Source organism: Microplitis mediator, chromosome 8 (assembly GCF_029852145.1).
Source record: "Microplitis mediator isolate UGA2020A chromosome 8, iyMicMedi2.1, whole genome shotgun sequence".
Lineage (NCBI taxonomy): Eukaryota > Metazoa > Arthropoda > Insecta > Hymenoptera > Braconidae > Microplitis > Microplitis mediator.
Window position 1 is genome coordinate 7,906,912 of NC_079976.1, and position 17,948 is coordinate 7,924,859.

Genomic DNA, 17,948 nt, shown 5'->3' on the forward strand with positions numbered 1-17,948 from the left:
AAACTCGAAAATAAAAAGAAACATAAAGTGAAGGTGGACGAGAGTAAGATAAAGAAAAACCGCGGGGCAACATGGCGGAAGGATTCGTGGTAGACATGCGATCCCGATTTATCATAACGTATCATCACCCAGGAGCGCCACTATGAGAAATAATTTATTATTCACGAGAAAGCTCGCGAATCGATCGTCAGGTCGATCGAGGCCTGAGAAATGCTACCGTTTGCCATCAATTTTATTATCATTATTTTACTTTTTTTTTTTTTATTTCAATTCTCGCCATTTCTCTATTATTTTTTCGTTCCTTAAAACGCTAGACTGCCTATAGCGGGTAGGCTCTAAAGTCACAAACAATTTCACCAAACATGAGTTTATATTTTATAGCTCTTCGAACTAAAACTAAATAAATAATAATAAGAAAAGTTTAAATTATGGTATGTAAAATGTGAAAGGAGATTGTTATTCTGTTGAAATTGTAAAATATGCTTAGGTAATTTTAGTTGTTGGTTTCTATCGTACTATTTGAGAAGATAAAATTAAATACTATAATATCTATATATATATAGATATGGATATATATATACTATGTTATGTTATGTACAAGTGCCGACAAATGAAGTGGTAGCGTTGAAAGATACTAGCCAATAGTAAGGCAAAGGTATATATATGTATATATATATAAAATACACAGGTTTACAAGTCGCGAATAAGCTACCGTACAAAGCAGATAGTCACGATCAGCTTGTTATGATTGAGAGAATAAAGAGGGTGGATGATAGAGATGATAGACTGAGAGAGAAGAATGGAATTCGTGTGCAATTGACGGAATCATCGGTAATCGCGAAATCATCGGGCTGGGTTATATAGATACCGGATCAAACTGATGGAGATCATGCTGCTTAGCACACGGTTATTCTATAGCTGGTAGATATATAATGACCTTAAGGAACTCATGTGAAAATCATGAAAACATATACTTATTTAAGAAATTATATATAAAATTACTTTTTTAAATAATTTCTTTTATATTTTGTTTTTAATGAATATTTTATGAAATCGTACTTGTTTCTGTTTTTTCTTTTATTAGTGAATAAAGAGTTTTATTTATTTTAAAGGAATATTTTGTATATATTAACTACGTGGATGTATTAGTGAGGATACGTATGAATGATGTAATTTATTTATTGATACTTAATAGTCATGGAGGGTCTAGAAGAGCTAGACAATTTGAAACTCAAAATTTCGAAATTTTGTTCTTGGAATTTTGAACCTTAAATATCTCAATAGCTATTGAGTTTTTGGAAAAAGTGAAAGATATGTTTTTTGTAGGAAATTGAAAGCGCTACAAAAAAGGTTTCTTACATTTTTTTAATAACTCAATATTTGCAGAGATATCTGCGAAAAATCAATTATACTTTTTTTTTGATAACTTAAAAAGTTCAGAAATTTTTTACTCGACTGACTACAATATTGATTTTTTTTAGAAAATTTTATTTTTTCTTCGATTTTTGATCAAACAAATTTACGCTTTGATAATTTTCCACAGAATTAGTTAATAATTTTCAAAATTAGAAAAGTTACAGCTTTCTTAACTTCCCGCTAAGAAAATTGTAAATTTTAAAATATTCGGGAAGTTATTGGTTTTTTTTTTTATGCAGAAGTCACTTTTTCCGTTTCTTCATCTTATCACTTTCTAATGTACTTCAAAATAAAAATTATTATGAAAAACCGATGCGATCATTTAGAGAAATATTTTGATGAAATTTCGTGTAGAAACATTAATAAGTTCAATTTTTACAACTGATTAGACTCTGGGGTCCTATAGACCCCTTGTGGCGTTGGGAGTAAAAAAATCACAATCTTGTCATAAAAATTCAAAATTTGTACATGAAAAGAAAGTTACTCTATATTATCATATGAATATAAACATCAGAAAATTTCTTATATTTTTTTAATCGATAGATAATAATATATATTTAGATTATATAATAAAGGTGTTTATCTTTATGTCATAGTATACATGTCTAAATATTATTAATATATATAACAGTAAAATTATAAGCTAGCAATTGAAATGGGTCAGCAATAACATGGCGAGAATGTTTTTGTTTAGCTTCCGCAGCCGTGTAATATATCTCTGTCAACAATATTTACTAGCTATAATTATTTAGCTTATGAAACCATATTAGCTCTCCAGAGACACAATAGAAATATATATATGCACATATATATGAGGACCGAGAAAAGGTAATAAACATACAATCATAAAAATAGTACGCATGTCTTATATTATCAGAAGTATATAAGACTTTGGCTTAAAAAAAGTTTCTTTTAAATTTCGTTTTTAGGTTTTGGAATTTTGAGAAAAATATTTTTAACTTGCGGTTGTAAAAATTTAAAATTAAAAAAAAAAACAAGTTATTGGTTTTAATTCGTAATAATTTCTAAGTAATTTTAAGTAGACATCAAAAGATATCTTTGTATACATGTATGTTGAGATAACTTATGAACTATTGATTTTGATTTTTTGAATACATTTTTTAAATATCTTATAAATTTTACTATTAAATCATGTTAGAATTTCGTGATAAAAACTTTTGAATTCAAATTTCCAGATTGTTGTACTCCATCCGTATCAATATTCTGTTCAAATATTATTTAATATAATTAAATAAATAACTAATTTGTAATCACAATAATATAATTTTGAAATCTATATTATTTGCATTACACTGATGAGAATACTACGCAAATTATCAGAATATGGATGTAATAATCTAATCATATTAAGCAGTAATTAATACGGCAAAATTTAATTGTAAATAGAGAATACAATACATTAGTCTATGATCATTGCAGACCTTGATTACAGGCTAATGAAATTTCAATATATCTATACAAACGAAAAATCACAACACAAAGGAATTGAAACAAAAAAGGAACCCTGCAGAAAAATGTTTGAGTTCTCTTTGAAAAATATAAATTAATTGCCTAATTAAAAAAAAAGTGAAGGAAAAAATCTATAAGGGGAGACCGGGGCATAACGGCTCAAGCGAGTATAATTATTTCTTGTGGTTTTCGAGTTTCAGATACAAATTATTTCATCGATTTCACCCCAAAAATTAAAAAAAAGTCATTTTTATTTCATAACTTATTTTCGTAAGCTTTGATTACCTCATAGACTTCAATTTTACTAACATTAAATTAATTTACAAACATATGATACAATACATTGTATCAAAAAATTTTTTTCAGGATACGAGACGATCTCTTTCCCGAAAAAATCATAACAATAATTTTTACTGTACAGACATTAACTTTTTTTTCAGAGGTTCTAGGTGTCTCATGTTACCCCGCATACTATGTTTCCCTCCTAAATTCAAGTGAACTCTAAATTACAAAAACATTTCCGATACACAAATTAAAATTTTTCCTCTGCCAATTTTTGAGGCCAGGCCGTCGCACCCCACGTAGCCTGTGTCGAAATTTGTTTTTTACAAAATTTCGTACCTCGGTCTCTTTTAGAAAAAGAAATTTGAACAGTTACAATGTGGATAGTAAAAACAAACACATCGACCGAAAAAATATAAAGTTTGTAGTTTAGACTGTAATTTCTACAAAATTTCTAAAAATTACAACATGGACTCGCAATCTCATTTTTTTTTGTTCAAAAAAGCATGATTCTAAAGTTAGCAGACAATTAAAAATATACTGATTTTTTTTCGAACAAACCAATTACAAAAAAAAAAAAAAAAACTAAAAATATGCGTATGCAGAAAATTCAAAAATCTATAGGTGCAATTTTTTAAAATATTTTTTTTTTCATAATTTACCGTTAAAAAAAAAAATCCAAAAATTGTTAGACGTCGGCTGACTTCAGTATCTTCAAAAAAGCTCGTTCTTACGATTCACAATGTGTTTTTTTTTTTTTTTGCATACTTTTTAATAAAACTATAATGTAATTTACCAAAAACTAATTTTTTTAAATTTCAATAAAATGTACAAAAAGTTCCGAACATAATTAAATAAAAATTTCATAACGCAAACTTATTTAAAATTCATGTATGAAAAATTCATAAAATAATTAGCAAACAGTAATATATTTCGTTATAAAAAACATCAGAGAAAAAAATGTATTTTTTTAAAATTCAACGTTACTACGAACAATTTTCCAATATTAAATTATCACAGAGTGCAAAAATAAATCGTCCAACTTTCTGATATGATATCACATATAGTAGACAAGCTGCAGGAGAGCGCATAAACATCGGCCGTACATGCAATGCATCACTGTATGTAGGATGAACGAATAAATTTCGTAAACAGCCTGGGCAATGTGAGGGGATGAGATGGAGGGATGAAATCAGAAATGAGTACAACTAGAATTCGTGTGGTATATATATATATATGTTATATGGATGTGTATGATGAGAGAGAAGAACAATCATTGGCTACCACGTGGCAAGATAATTGGCACGTAATGGATTAGAGAGTCGTGTCCCGTATGAATATAGAGCATCAAATAGGGGGAGAGGGTAAAAAGGGTGGAGGGAGAGGTAGAGGGTGAAAATTCAGTGACAGAGGGATCGAGGTGGTTGCGGGGATCTAGAGGAGTTTAGTTGGAGCGCCCAATTCGTACGATCGGAAATGAAATTTTGATTGACAAGAGAGCCTCGTCACGGTACAGACAAATCTAACCTGCAATTCACAGTCGGCACCAATTAACTATTGGAAAATCTCACTAGGGGAGTAAAATAGTAAATGAAAATGAGAGATACAAAAAAGTATATGAAATTAAACATACCCAATAAAAATTTTTATTGCTTCATAGTTTCGAAAGTTTCAATGATAAAATAACAATAAAGTTAAATAATACAATACAGAAAAACATATTTAGAGAACTTAATTAAAAATGTGGATTGAAATTATTTAATTGATATTGGATTGTATTCAATTGTAATGTGGAAACATTATTTAAATTTTATAAATTTGACCGTCTTGAAAAATTAATTATTATTTATAATTAGTAACTTTTATTATGTGAGTATGCAAAAAAAGCTGCATACACGGAAAAAAAAAATAGGCGCTGCAACAGGACAAAATCCTGTTGTAGCAACAGAGTTTTTCTGTTACAGCAACAGGACACACCCTGCCTCCACAGCAAAAATCCTGTTGCAGCACCTATTTTTTTTTTCGTGTAGTAAACTCGACAATCTATTTAGTAAATTTTACCAGATTAAATCGTAAATTTTACTATACAACAAGATAAATTTTACACGGAAAAAAAAATATTTCTGCAACAGGAAATGGTCCCGTATACACAATAGAATTGTCCTGTAGATACTACAGGACAGTCTTGCTGCTACAAACAGGGCTGGTCTTATATCTGTAATAGGTCTTGTAGCTGCTACAGGACTTTTGTGTTGCAGCTATAAAATCATGCTATAGGACCCAGTGCTGGTGCAGCAACAGGATTTTTTTCGTGCACGACATTATGATTTCGTAGAACCTCTTTTTTCACAGACAACTTCGTAACAATTTTTTACCAAAAATGCCTATCGTAAAATGACACTATCTCTGAACTGATTTACTCGAAAACATCTCTCTACCCAGAACAACCTCCTCGGTCTCAAATTCTACCCTGAAACGTCTCTATTCAATGACAAGACTATCCGAAATAACACTATCTATTATCAACAGCTAAAAATAACTGGTAAATGAAGAAACATTAGTTTCCATGTTAACTAAATACAGTTAACATGGAAACTGAGGTTTATCCTAAATAATTTTTTTCTACACACAGAATCATCAAACGGGTTCACGGTCATAACATCCGACCTTATAGTCTTCAACCTAAAAGTCCAGGACGAAAATATCCCAAACAAAAATCCGTGGCAAATATCGACGGTTTCTCAGGATTTTTTTCCAAGTATTCGGTGTGATTTTATTGTCTAGTTTTTTCTCATCTCAGATATTTTGAACGATTTCTCATCAGACATGACTATCTGCGTTTACCAAGAAGTAATTCTGCTATTCATGAAAACTCTTTCCTGATTCATGGTCTAAAAATTTGGAATTCATTACCGGCTGATATTACAGTAATTGACAACTTAGAAAATTTTAAACAAGCTTGTTTTAACTTCTTCTTGCAATCAATGTAATTATGATTAACCCTATGGTTTAATATGTTAGTATTATTAATTAGTATTGGTCTTTCAAATTGTACTGCGAACACTCTACCAAATGTGTACCTGTAAATTATTAACTTTATGTATTGTTGATGATCATGAAGGAGTTTAGAACTCCAGGATCAAATAAAAATTTTTATCTATCTATCTATCTATCTGTCAGTCAGTTTAGAATCCAAAGATTTTCAGTTTAGTAACCCAAAGACAGTCTGAATATATTTGAAAGGAAAAAATGCCCAAATTGTCTCAATTGAACTGGTGTCACTCAAAATGACAAAACTAAAAAATTCATTGTTTTATTAAATGAAACAATTATCACAATCTACATAATTCGATAAAAAAACAAGACTTGACTATTTTCGAATATTATCGAGTACCTCTCAGTGGGCTGTCATCCAATTGTGTCAATGACTTCTAAACATACTTGAATAATTATTAGTCAAGTACAATCGAGATGAATTTTTATTGAGAGGCATGACTGAAAAAATATCCAGAACCTGAATCAAGAGAACAATGAGTCACGATAATCGTGCAAAATTTTCTTGAGGATTAAAATTAAAAAAAAAAAAAGTTATCTTATGACAACGGAATAAATAAAAACGTTCATAAAAAGAATTTGAAATAAAAAACATAATGTTTGACTATCACACGTGACACTCAGCAGGAGGTAGCTTAGATACCGCCCGTTGAGTGACGAAACCCCCCCGTGGATCGAAGGGCTGTTACTGAGTTAAGAGCATGATTACAATATCCATCGACGATTTTATAAACCAGGGCGTATAGAAGTGGTCGTAGAAAAAAATACAATAATAAATAAATAATATAATATAAAAATATAGAATATAACTAGAGGGAGGAAGAAACAACTTGAATTAACAGGGCAATTGAATTGAGTACTCACATCTGTCAACTTAAAACTTGTAGTATAATATATATATATATATATATATATATATATTATACTACTATATATATATATATATATATATACTATTATATATATATATATATATATATATTTAGATTGAGGACCTCTGATTCAAATAATGTTATGTTATATTTATTTAATTAAATCCGTATACTATAAATTGAATTTGGAAAAGGGAGGTGTAACATTTCATGTTCACCAGCGGAATAAAACTAGGTTACAAGTTATGAGCTGGAACAAATTAATGATTAGAGGACCCTCTTGTAACTAAAACTAATCACCCATAAAAAACCCTTTACTTGGGCTTCAGTTAATAACTTCAACTAATTTTCCTTGTTTTTTTTTTTTTTTTTTTGTTAACCATTTCAGAAAAATTGAAATTCATGTTTAAAAAAGAACTAGGTCAAAAAAAAGGATACTAGAATAATGAAATGTCTAGTGGATTGTGTAGTCACTAATTAAGGCAAATCTCTTTGATGTGATAAAACGTTAATTTTTTTTTTTTACTTTTTTTCATGGTAAGTGTGAACTGAAACGTAATAAATGACAAAGAAATTGACAACTGTTAATATGATTACTTGTTAAAATATCATAGTCAATTATTACGGCTGGAGATAAAATAAAACAGTGTTTAAAAGTGTACGTTTAAAATTATTAATGAATATGAAAGTAAAAATAATTTTTCAGTATGGTATAGATAGAGATTAATAATGAAATAATACTAAAATTATATTTCGTATTGTTTCTTTATATTCTCATATGATGAAATGACATCAATTACGTCACTTCTATATGAGGAAACTCAATTAGTGTGATGATTGTCACTTGTTCAAGTATCATACATAACGGTGAATTGAAATATATTATTCAGTCATTTAGTGATGGTATTTTCGATTTATCAGTTCGGTTAGCACATTTATTATCCCCATAAAAAAATCTAATCGGCTGTAAACCAATGACTTTGGAGTTAGGGCTCGAGATACCACTATTCATTCACAAGGAATAAAGTGTCAACCTTTTAATTTCTCAACAAGATGCACTTTTTTATTTTTTTAAAGATAAGTCATGCGTTCAGAGGTAGGGTAATTCCCACCATAAGATTAATGCCTCCAAATAAATGAACAAAAAATACTATTTTAATAAATAATCTATATTATTAAGAGAATAAGGACAATTTTGATCCCACCATATCTATATGATAGAATTAGTTAATGTTATTGAAATTGGTATCATCAGATAGGTCTTGACTTGAATTTGTGCCTTTTCATAGTTTAAATTTTTTTTAATCGCCAAGTATTGGGATAAATAGATTTATCTATATCATTCGAATTACATTTAAATTACGCGGGAAAAAAGACGATCGTATTTATTTTCTCTAAATAAATTAATACTTTAATTATTCTGTCACTAAATATGACTGAATGTCACTGAATATATAGCTATATTATTTATATCGCGTTACTTATTCCAAAATGACAGATTTTTATACTCCCTTTTGGTTTTAGGAAGCTTCTCAATGCCAAAAAAGTGTGCATAGAAAAAAAAAGGATTCATTGACACAAAAAATCTTTACTCGCCTAAAGAAAATTTTTACTAACCCCAAGAAATTTTTTGCATTGTGAATTGAAAACAAAAATTTATTTGGAACTAGAAAAAAATACTTGGTGCAAGGAATTATTTCTTGACCAAAAAAATATTTTCTCACCCCATGAAAATTTTTGTATTCAATTCATAATGCATAAAATTTCTTGGTGCAAGTAAATTTTTTTGCAGCAAAAAATCCTTTTTTTCTATGTATTTTATAAAATTAGTTGGGATATTTTAGCAGTCATGTAGTGACTGCAGGTTGCTCGTAACAATAAAATTGAAAATTTATGTACCTGAAGATCGGAACGTTTTTCGTGGAATGAAAATAAGAGAAAGAAATGAAAAGTAAAAAATCTAATGGATCTAGATTTCGGAAATGTTTCGCACGTCACCCGAAAATGACAGGCCACCCCAAACTACCCATAAATTCGCCTTCAGACACAAATTTCATGAATTAATTTCTTTTTCGTTGCGTGAAAAACGTTCCGACCTTCAGGTAGATGAAAATTTATTTTTTTTCAAAAATTTAGATGTTTTTGTATAAAAATTATTTTTTCTCTTTTAAATTTTAAAAAATCTAGTAGACGAATATCGGACTTCAATTTTTGTACTTGAAAAAAATGATTAAAAAAATTAATTAAATTTTTTTTTAATGATGTATCAAAAAATTTTATAAACTAGGATAGACTGAGGCTAAAAGTTCCGGGGGTAAGTTGATCCGATCACTTCATTTCCAAAATAAAAAAAATATTTTTGAAACGTTTATTAATACGTGAGTCGATTTCGCAACTTTGTCAGCCTTTAGTCAAATTTACGTCAATCGATTGTATGAATGTAAACAAGAGTATAGTTTTGCATCAACTGAGTAAAAGATTTTTAACAAAGTTTCGGAATTTTATATCGTATATTTACTTCGAAAGTTATATTTAAGAAGTTGTCTCAATGTAGGAAGAACTTGTCCTAATACGGATCAATTTGCTCCAATACAGGAACGATTTGTCCCAATGCCAAAACTAGTCCCGTGCTGGGACCAAAAGTTTTGTTTTGATTTGCCGTACAAAAAATTAATTATTTAAAAAAACAAGATTCGAAATTAACAAAATTTTACTATCATTTTTTTTTCTTCTTTTACAAAGAGACTTTTTTAGTGAAATTTCTAGAAAATTATTTATTTAATTATCTAAAAGTAAATGTAATGCATTCATATTTTAACTGCGTAATTTTTATCATCATTTTTAAAGTAAAAAATTTTTATTTTCATGTTTGAGTAAAAAAAAAAAAACCATTGGTAATAAAAAAATGTTTAATCCCAATGATTTTTTAAAACATAAAGTAGAGAGTAACGATGTTTTTAAATTTTAAAAGGTGATTTTGTATAAAAAATTTATTTCATTGCGGACAAAAAAAATCTACTCAAATTTGAGAAGTAAAATTTTAAAAATAAAAAAAATTGGAAAAAAATAAAAAGCACGAAATGTGCATACTGGGATACAGTGTCTATATATAGAGCTTTTATTTTCCTGACTAACGTATAAATATTAATATAATAGCGTTGATTGCGCTGGATCGTATACAAATATACGAACACGAGGTATGCACTCGGCCAATAACACTGCTGCGAATAATGCTCCAACACCCGGGACATGTCCGGAGCAACGCGATGACACGTCGACGATCGAGGGGTGTGATGAGAGTATAGACGTGAGAGGAGTCGAGAGGGAATGAAAGCTCGATGTACCGTGTGCTAGTGGTCGAAAAGGGGGTGGACCAACTACGCTCTGTGGGCATTAAATATACACGCTGATTTGTCGCCTGTGGATTGTCACCTCTGATAGCTTTCGTTTTGTTGCATCAATTTTACGAACGAGTTACACTGTTTTTCTCACAAACCAATGTGTAATATCAAGTTTTATTTTGCGTTTTATTTTTATTATTATTTTTTTTTTTATTTTTTCGATTTTAATTTTTAAACTTATGCCTGAAAAATTTTAAAGTCGTTCAATCTACTCGATACAAATTATAAAAACTGTATGATCGAAATAGGTGGAGTAAAAAAAAACCGGTTAAAATGTAATGAGAATTATTTGATTGCTTTCTAAAAACGAATTAGTCAAAATCACGTGACAACTACTATTTGACAGTGAATAGTCACTTATTGCTAGTGAAAAGTATACCACTGTTTGAATTAGTAACATACTTTTCACTAGTAAACAGTGAATAGTCACTATTTTCACTGTTTCAAATTTAAGAGAGTGGCAAAAAATTTTGTTAACTATTATTTATTTGAATATTTTTTAACTATTGTTGAGTTGAACAAAATTATAAGGAGTAAAATAGGTCTCTAGAATTTTTTTTTAATTGTACCTGGACAATACAGACATTGGGGTCGGCTTCCCGTACGAAAAAAGTATATCCGTATATATTCGGACAAATCTGAATATTTGGCGCATATATGAGACATATATTCAATTTTGACCGTATATACTTTTTTCGTACGGGTGTTAGGCCACCGGAAATTGCTATCAAAAAATTTTCGAATATGAAGTTAGTCTTCAACAAATAAGTATTAGAGCTGGAATCAAGAGTGAAACTGGCTTTCAGTGGGCAGAAACATTATTTGGTTCTTCCCAGGGACGAAACAAATTCGTTTCTGCCAGCTGACTGAAGGCATTCGCAATCAACGCATTCGCATATATTTTTTTTGCGGCATTGGGCTGAAATTAGCTTATTTCGACTGGTTGTACAGGTACTGAAGTTTTGATACTGGTATCGAAAAAATAATATAATAGTATATTGGAGGCGGCTGAGGCAGCCGTTCGGCACGCGCGTGGCTCGGGCGATCACCGAAGTTAAGTAGCATTCAGCATGGCCACTACTTGGCTGGGTGACCGTTTAGCCACGCGTTGGGTTCGAACGAAGGTCTCTGACCGTTAGGCGCGGGATGAAGATCCAGTGATCGGTAAAATGGGAATTTTATCGATCACTGGAGCTTCACCCAAACCGAAACTGTACTGGCTAGGTTTTCTCTGTGGTTTCCCTACGCCACTACACCTCCATTGCACAAGGGAGGTTGTAGGGCATCACCGTAATGATGCAGTACAGTATAAGCACAAGTCGGGCCACAGCCGCACAATGAAGGCAGAAAGAGAAGTGAAGCAGTTGCGATATAAAGGCAAAAAGTGTAAAAGGCCGTTACTACGGCTATATACTAGAAAAACAATTAAAATAAAAAAATATAATAGTATATTACACATCAAGGGAGAAAAATCGAACATTTCAGCCCACGAGCTAAAGGCAAGGGCGCCAAACACCAAAGAAACCTCCTGCACAGAGAAATTATTCTATTTTGAAATGCTATAGTGTCATAGTTAAGTCGAACCATGTTGGCCACCTGCCGAAATTGAAGTAACCACATGCAAAAATTACTATGGCCACAGTAGAATTTACAAGGAGTATATTACAAATTACTGTAACCATTGGAAATTTCACTATAGTCATAGTAATTTTTGCATGTGTTTATTTAAATTTCCGTCAGGTGGCCAATATTGTCCGGCTTTAAGACACCAAAGCATTTCAAACAAGTAAGATTTCTCCGTGTACCTTTTTCGGGGTGCGTACATTATTTTTGACCAGATCTGCACCTGAAAGAACAAAAAAGGAATACTTTCTTCCCTCTACACAGGACAGGAATTTAAACTTCCAGTGCAGGTATGGTGAAAAATATGAAGGAAAAACAGATTTAGCTTTTAAGTAAAATATTTTTGAACCTCGCGGTTTTTTGAATATTTTTCACGGTAAAATAGTTCAAATGCCACAAGAATTACTCGCTAAAGTCCAATAGTCCAATTCTCTGCTTATTAAAAATTGTCTAAAAAGTCAGAATACCAAGTATATAAAAACAATAGATTTATTATTCTGTGACTACTAAAATTATAACGATGTTTCATCATGACCTATAACTTTTTTTGCTGTTACAAAACGCAAATATTTAAACAGAATTAATTATGAATATTTCCATTATCTTGAATGATATTAAGGTTTAAGTATCGATTACTGCGGATGTTTTTGCTTCCAAGTCGTAATTACAATATGGGAGAACTCAATCGATTGTTGAAACATATTTACTACGCTCTCTCCGCGGATTTATAATACGTACATATGAAAGTATTAGCAAAATATCTCTTATCGTATGTGTAATAAAATTATATTATACTAAGCTCAAGTTCTTTTATTTAATAAACTTATCGAGTAACACAATCATTTCTTTTTTTTTTTTTATTAACGAATCATTAATTATTTGTTTACATGACTAAAGAATTCTGAGCATTGTCTCTGATTAGCTTTCAATATAAAACTAACATTTAGTTAATACATTATTAAACTATTTAAAGAATTTATAAATATTTTTAATTATTATTATTACTAGAGTCGTCTACATATTAACTTTAATAAATATTCAATAACACTAAATATATTCCGTTAAATATTTGCGTTTAATCGAGACTTCTCTCTTGATTACATGAATTAAAAAAAAAAAAAAAAAAAAATTTATTACCGTCAGAGCTGAACAAAATTTTAATTCAAGTGTAAACTTAATTATTTTTCAATTTTACACGAAATGACGGGTACGACAAAAAAAAACATTTGATCGATGGTGAATATAAATTTATATTTTTTGTTTTTTTAGTTTCCAGCGATAAAATTTACACATATGTCAAAATTAGAAGACAGTTTTAGGATAATTGTTTTTTCTTTTCATTATTATTGTTATTATAATGTTTTTTTTATATCATACATCTAAAAATTTTAACACACGAAACTCGAAGTGGCAGTTCTATATTGTTGGAGTAGTCAAGATATACCGTTTAAATATTTGATGGACGACGTACAAAAATTCGCAGCGAATGGAGAAAGGGGAGTTGAGGATATATATATATATGTATATATATATATATATATATATATTATTAATAGAAGAGAGAATTGAGACGAGGTAAGCGCGGTAGGGTGGGGCAAGAGAGCACAAATCGATTGTGCTAACATTAACGTTGAGGAATAATAAAAAAAAACAGTAATTTACTTAGTAAAACATAAAGCTGCGATGGACGGCGAAGGAAGGCAAACACATTAAACATTTAGAAGACATAATAACCCGCAGCATACGTAAAACCACCGGCGCCCTTTTCACTGATGTCGATGAATAATGTACATACGCTAAGGTATATGACGCGCCTACCATCTTTTTTCATACACTCTACTTTGCCTTTAATCATAAAATAATTTTAATTTATGCTTCTACTTTATACTACCGGTATTAATATTTAATTCAAAAATGTAAAAATAAAACTTATATATATATATATATTTACACATATGTCTAAGTATTCAAATTAGATTTGACACGATTGATTTTTACTGACATCAACGACATTTCGATTGCCAACACAATTATTTACAGGCTAAATATGATTTTAATTATAGTTGTGACAATTAAAAGAAACATTTTTGGATAAACATGTCAGATTTTGATATACTGAATCTTTTACTTTTCGTTTATATTCAGAAAAAAAAGCAGTGTCAATTTTCATTGCGAAAATTGTTTTTCATTTTAAGAAAAAAAAGGATACCTAAATAGCGTTACCTTAGAATGGAAAAAAGCCATGAAAAGTAGCGTACTTAAGATAAAAATTTAAGTAGGAAACATAATTTGAAACACAATTAGATAGTAAAAGCATTAAAAAATAACATTTTCGGAAAATTTTTTGAGAAACTCAAATTTAACCAACTTTTCTTTATTAATTTTTGATAAATCAAGTGAATTCTCAATAGATCTCTATATATGTATATATAAATGTAGACCTAAAATTTTAAAAAATTATATACATTGATTTAATCAGATCTGTAATATTTTTTCGGTCTATAGAAACATAAATTGAAGTTTTCAAACACCACGGAAAAAAGAACAGTGGAAAAATCACAGCTTTTAGTGCAAAAACAGGGCCCTCGTATAAAAAACTTAAAGTATTACCTTATCAAAAAAATCTATGTGGGATTGCATGGGAACCCATAGGAATCCATATAGAAAAGTATGGCTTTATGTAAGACATGCTCTCTTAAAATGAATCAGTGAAAAGACCTGAAAATCAGTGAATATTCACTGCACAATTAGTCCCAAGTATATCATTAATTGAATCAGTGATATACTTGGGACTGATTTTCAGTGAATATTCACTGATTTTCAGGTTTTTTCACTGATTCATTTTAAGAGAATGAGTATCTGGATTCCCATATGGGAAACCCACATAGAAAACTGTAGGTACCTGGATCCCCAGATAGGAAATTGACGTAAGAATTTATATGTACGGGTTTCCTTGTTGGAAATTCATATGGAATTTGGGTTTCTATAAAAGTAATTTCTATACTTTCTGAACATGAATTAGTAAAAATAAGTGAATATTCACTTATTCATGTTTAGATAGTAGAATCCGGGGTATCTGGATTTCTATGTCTATTGTCTATTGATATGCGCCTATGAAAAAAAGAACAGATTAATATTCCTACAGAAAACCGTGTGGGAATTCATCCAAAAACGCTTTATGGGAACCCACATAGGAATCTAGACAGGATTCCCCTATGGATTTTTTTGATAAGGTACTCTCTAAATTTAAATCAGTGATAAATTCACTGATCAATCAGTAGAAATTCTCAATATTAAATCAGTGACTATGTCCGCCATAAAAATTCACTGAGTTTACCAGTGAAGTTCAATGAGTAATCAGAGGGATTAAATGGCCGCCAAGACCACTGGTCGAATTAGTGAGTTTTACTAGTAAATCACTGAGGTTTCACTGGCAAACAAGTGGAATTCCACTGATTCAAATGAGGAGAGTATAGTTTGCACCGCAATAATTGAGACTACTTCTTGTAATAGAGTAATTCCAATTATAGATACCAAATTTCGCAATTTATAATGTATTTTCAGTTCAATGAAACTTTAATATGAATAAAACGCTATTAAGGACTGAAAAAAGTCTTGTATGAAACTAATGATTGCTAAATAATTTCTGCGTCTCAGAAACAATGTAATTTTGACTATTTCGAAGTAGAAGGACTTTGCCAATATTTGAAACTGTATTTTTTCCACTACTTTTTTTTCCATGACAATACAATGTTATCGTGTTTAACATTTACAAAATCCAAGGAAAGTTTAGAATTTACAACTGCGACATATTGGCTACGAAAAAAGTAAGAACCGATAATGAAATCTACTAAAACATTCGACTTCCAAGTCCACCCTCAAACAAATCTACCGCAATTTTGTATTACATTTCTCCACTACCTATTATAAAATACCACGAAATATTATTATTACAAAAATCGGTAAAAAGCTTCCTCAACATTTCACAGAGTCTGCCAAAAAAGTATTACTATAATAAAATTAAGTATTTCAAATTATAAATCATATTGAAAAAAAAAAAATTTCCCTCTTATTTTAAAATTTATTATTGTAATTTTTTACATTTATAATAAAATCTTCTAAACTTTACCCATTACTGCTTTCATTTGTAAAAAGTTATTTCCATATAAATTCATACCTATACTTTATTACACAATTATAAAATATAAAATATGACACTTTCATATTTATACATTTTTTTACCTAATTAAAAACTGCCGGTAACGCAGATGTACAAGCGATCAAAAATGTCATGCATGCTGACATCTAGCGTCGAACTAACGACCTAATGAATTGGAGCCAAAAACTTACTTCCTAATAAGCGATCATTTATTTTCATGTTTTCTTTTTTTTCTTATCGTAATAAAAAATTATCGTTCAATTTTTTTTTTTTAAATCATCGCACTTTTAATTAATAAATTACAATGTCATAAAATTTTTTCATGCAATTTAAATTTGATGAAAATTAAAAACTCACCACAAAAATTTTCCTCCTTGACAATTTTTAAAGTTTGAAAAAATTCTGTAATAAGCAAAAAAAAGTTTTTATAAATAAAATGAATTGAAGCTTGTGGTTACAAATAGATGACAATAAAATTAAAGCGATTAATTTATGTAGGCGTCGCGACGCGTCGGACGTCTAGTCATGTAGGAGGAACAACCACTTGTGGATTGTCAGTTCAAAACATCTATTATTTAAAAATTTATCAGCAGTATTTTTAATAGACGTTCAAATAATAATCAATTAAAAATTTTTAGCAATTGTTGATAATTTTTTAGTCATATATTAAATTATTAGATGGTTGTTATTGAGTTGTGTCAGATGTTGATATTATTTTTTGCAAAAAATATTTGGGTTATTAAAAGAGTTATTGTCAACGCCATGACAATTTATATTATTTTTTAAATTATTTGAATTAATTGACTTGAGTGACTTACGAGTAGAGATGAAGAGAGTCCGATGATAATTAATCACTACTTATATATTTTTATCACAGATATTATTTAGTTATATGAGATTTAAAATAAATACTCGATGTTTCTTTAAGAAATTATTGTTTCGTTTAGACAACGGCATGTACACATTGGGACGACAGCAGCGCTTAATTTTTGTACTAAAATGACAATTGGTTTTAAAGTAAAAAATTTATGTGACTTACTGTCGGTAAATTTGATTCTTATGGTAGCAGATGGTACTTGCAGTAAACATTAGTCGATAAAATATCCTAGGCTCGGAATAGTCAGCGAGTTCGTCCGCAACTTGATGTTAATTTGCAGGTAAAACTTTTTGAGGTCAACTTTACTGCAACTCGGCGTGCGCAACAATTGATGGTAACTTGAATGCATTAGTTGGGCGAGTAAAAAGTTTATGGAAACTTTCTCTGTCAAGTTGGCATGAATAAGTTGGCGGTGTTGCTTCAATGTCCGGAAAATTGGTGACAGGTTGCGGCAGTATATTGTTGCCAACTTTCTGACATGAAAATCTGGCTGTCAAAGTGAATTAAGATGTTGACTTAAAAGTACAAAGAATATTATTTTTGGCTATTCTTCCGATTAGGTCACCCCATGGATTTCAATAATTTTTTTTTCATAATTTTGGCTACCTATTTCGCTCAAAATTTCACATGTCTTTTGTGATGACATAAAGACGATTTCCTGGAATTTTGAGCAAAATCGGTAGCCAAAATCGTGAAAAAAACAATCGTGAAATTTGTGGGGTGACCTAATAGGACGAATAGCCTTATTTTTTCGTGAGCTACAAATATAAAAAAAAAAAATTGTACAACTATCA

The 17,948-nt window shown here is 29.8% G+C and overlaps 1 protein-coding gene across 5 annotated transcripts in view; it reads right to left on the reverse strand.

Annotated features, from left to right (window-relative positions):
* LOC130673528 (protein bric-a-brac 1-like) overlaps positions 1–17,250 on the reverse strand; it is a 261,506-nt gene extending 244,256 nt beyond the window's left edge. For all 5 annotated transcript variants that reach the window (XM_057478550.1, XM_057478554.1, XM_057478555.1 and 2 more), the window contains exons 1-2: positions 17,096–17,250; positions 16,635–16,679 (exon numbers count right to left, since the gene is read on the reverse strand). The gene's annotated coding sequence lies outside the window, so the exon portion shown is untranslated. The remainder of the gene's footprint in view (positions 1–16,634; positions 16,680–17,095) is intronic.
* Between the last annotated feature and the right edge of the window lie 698 nt (positions 17,251–17,948).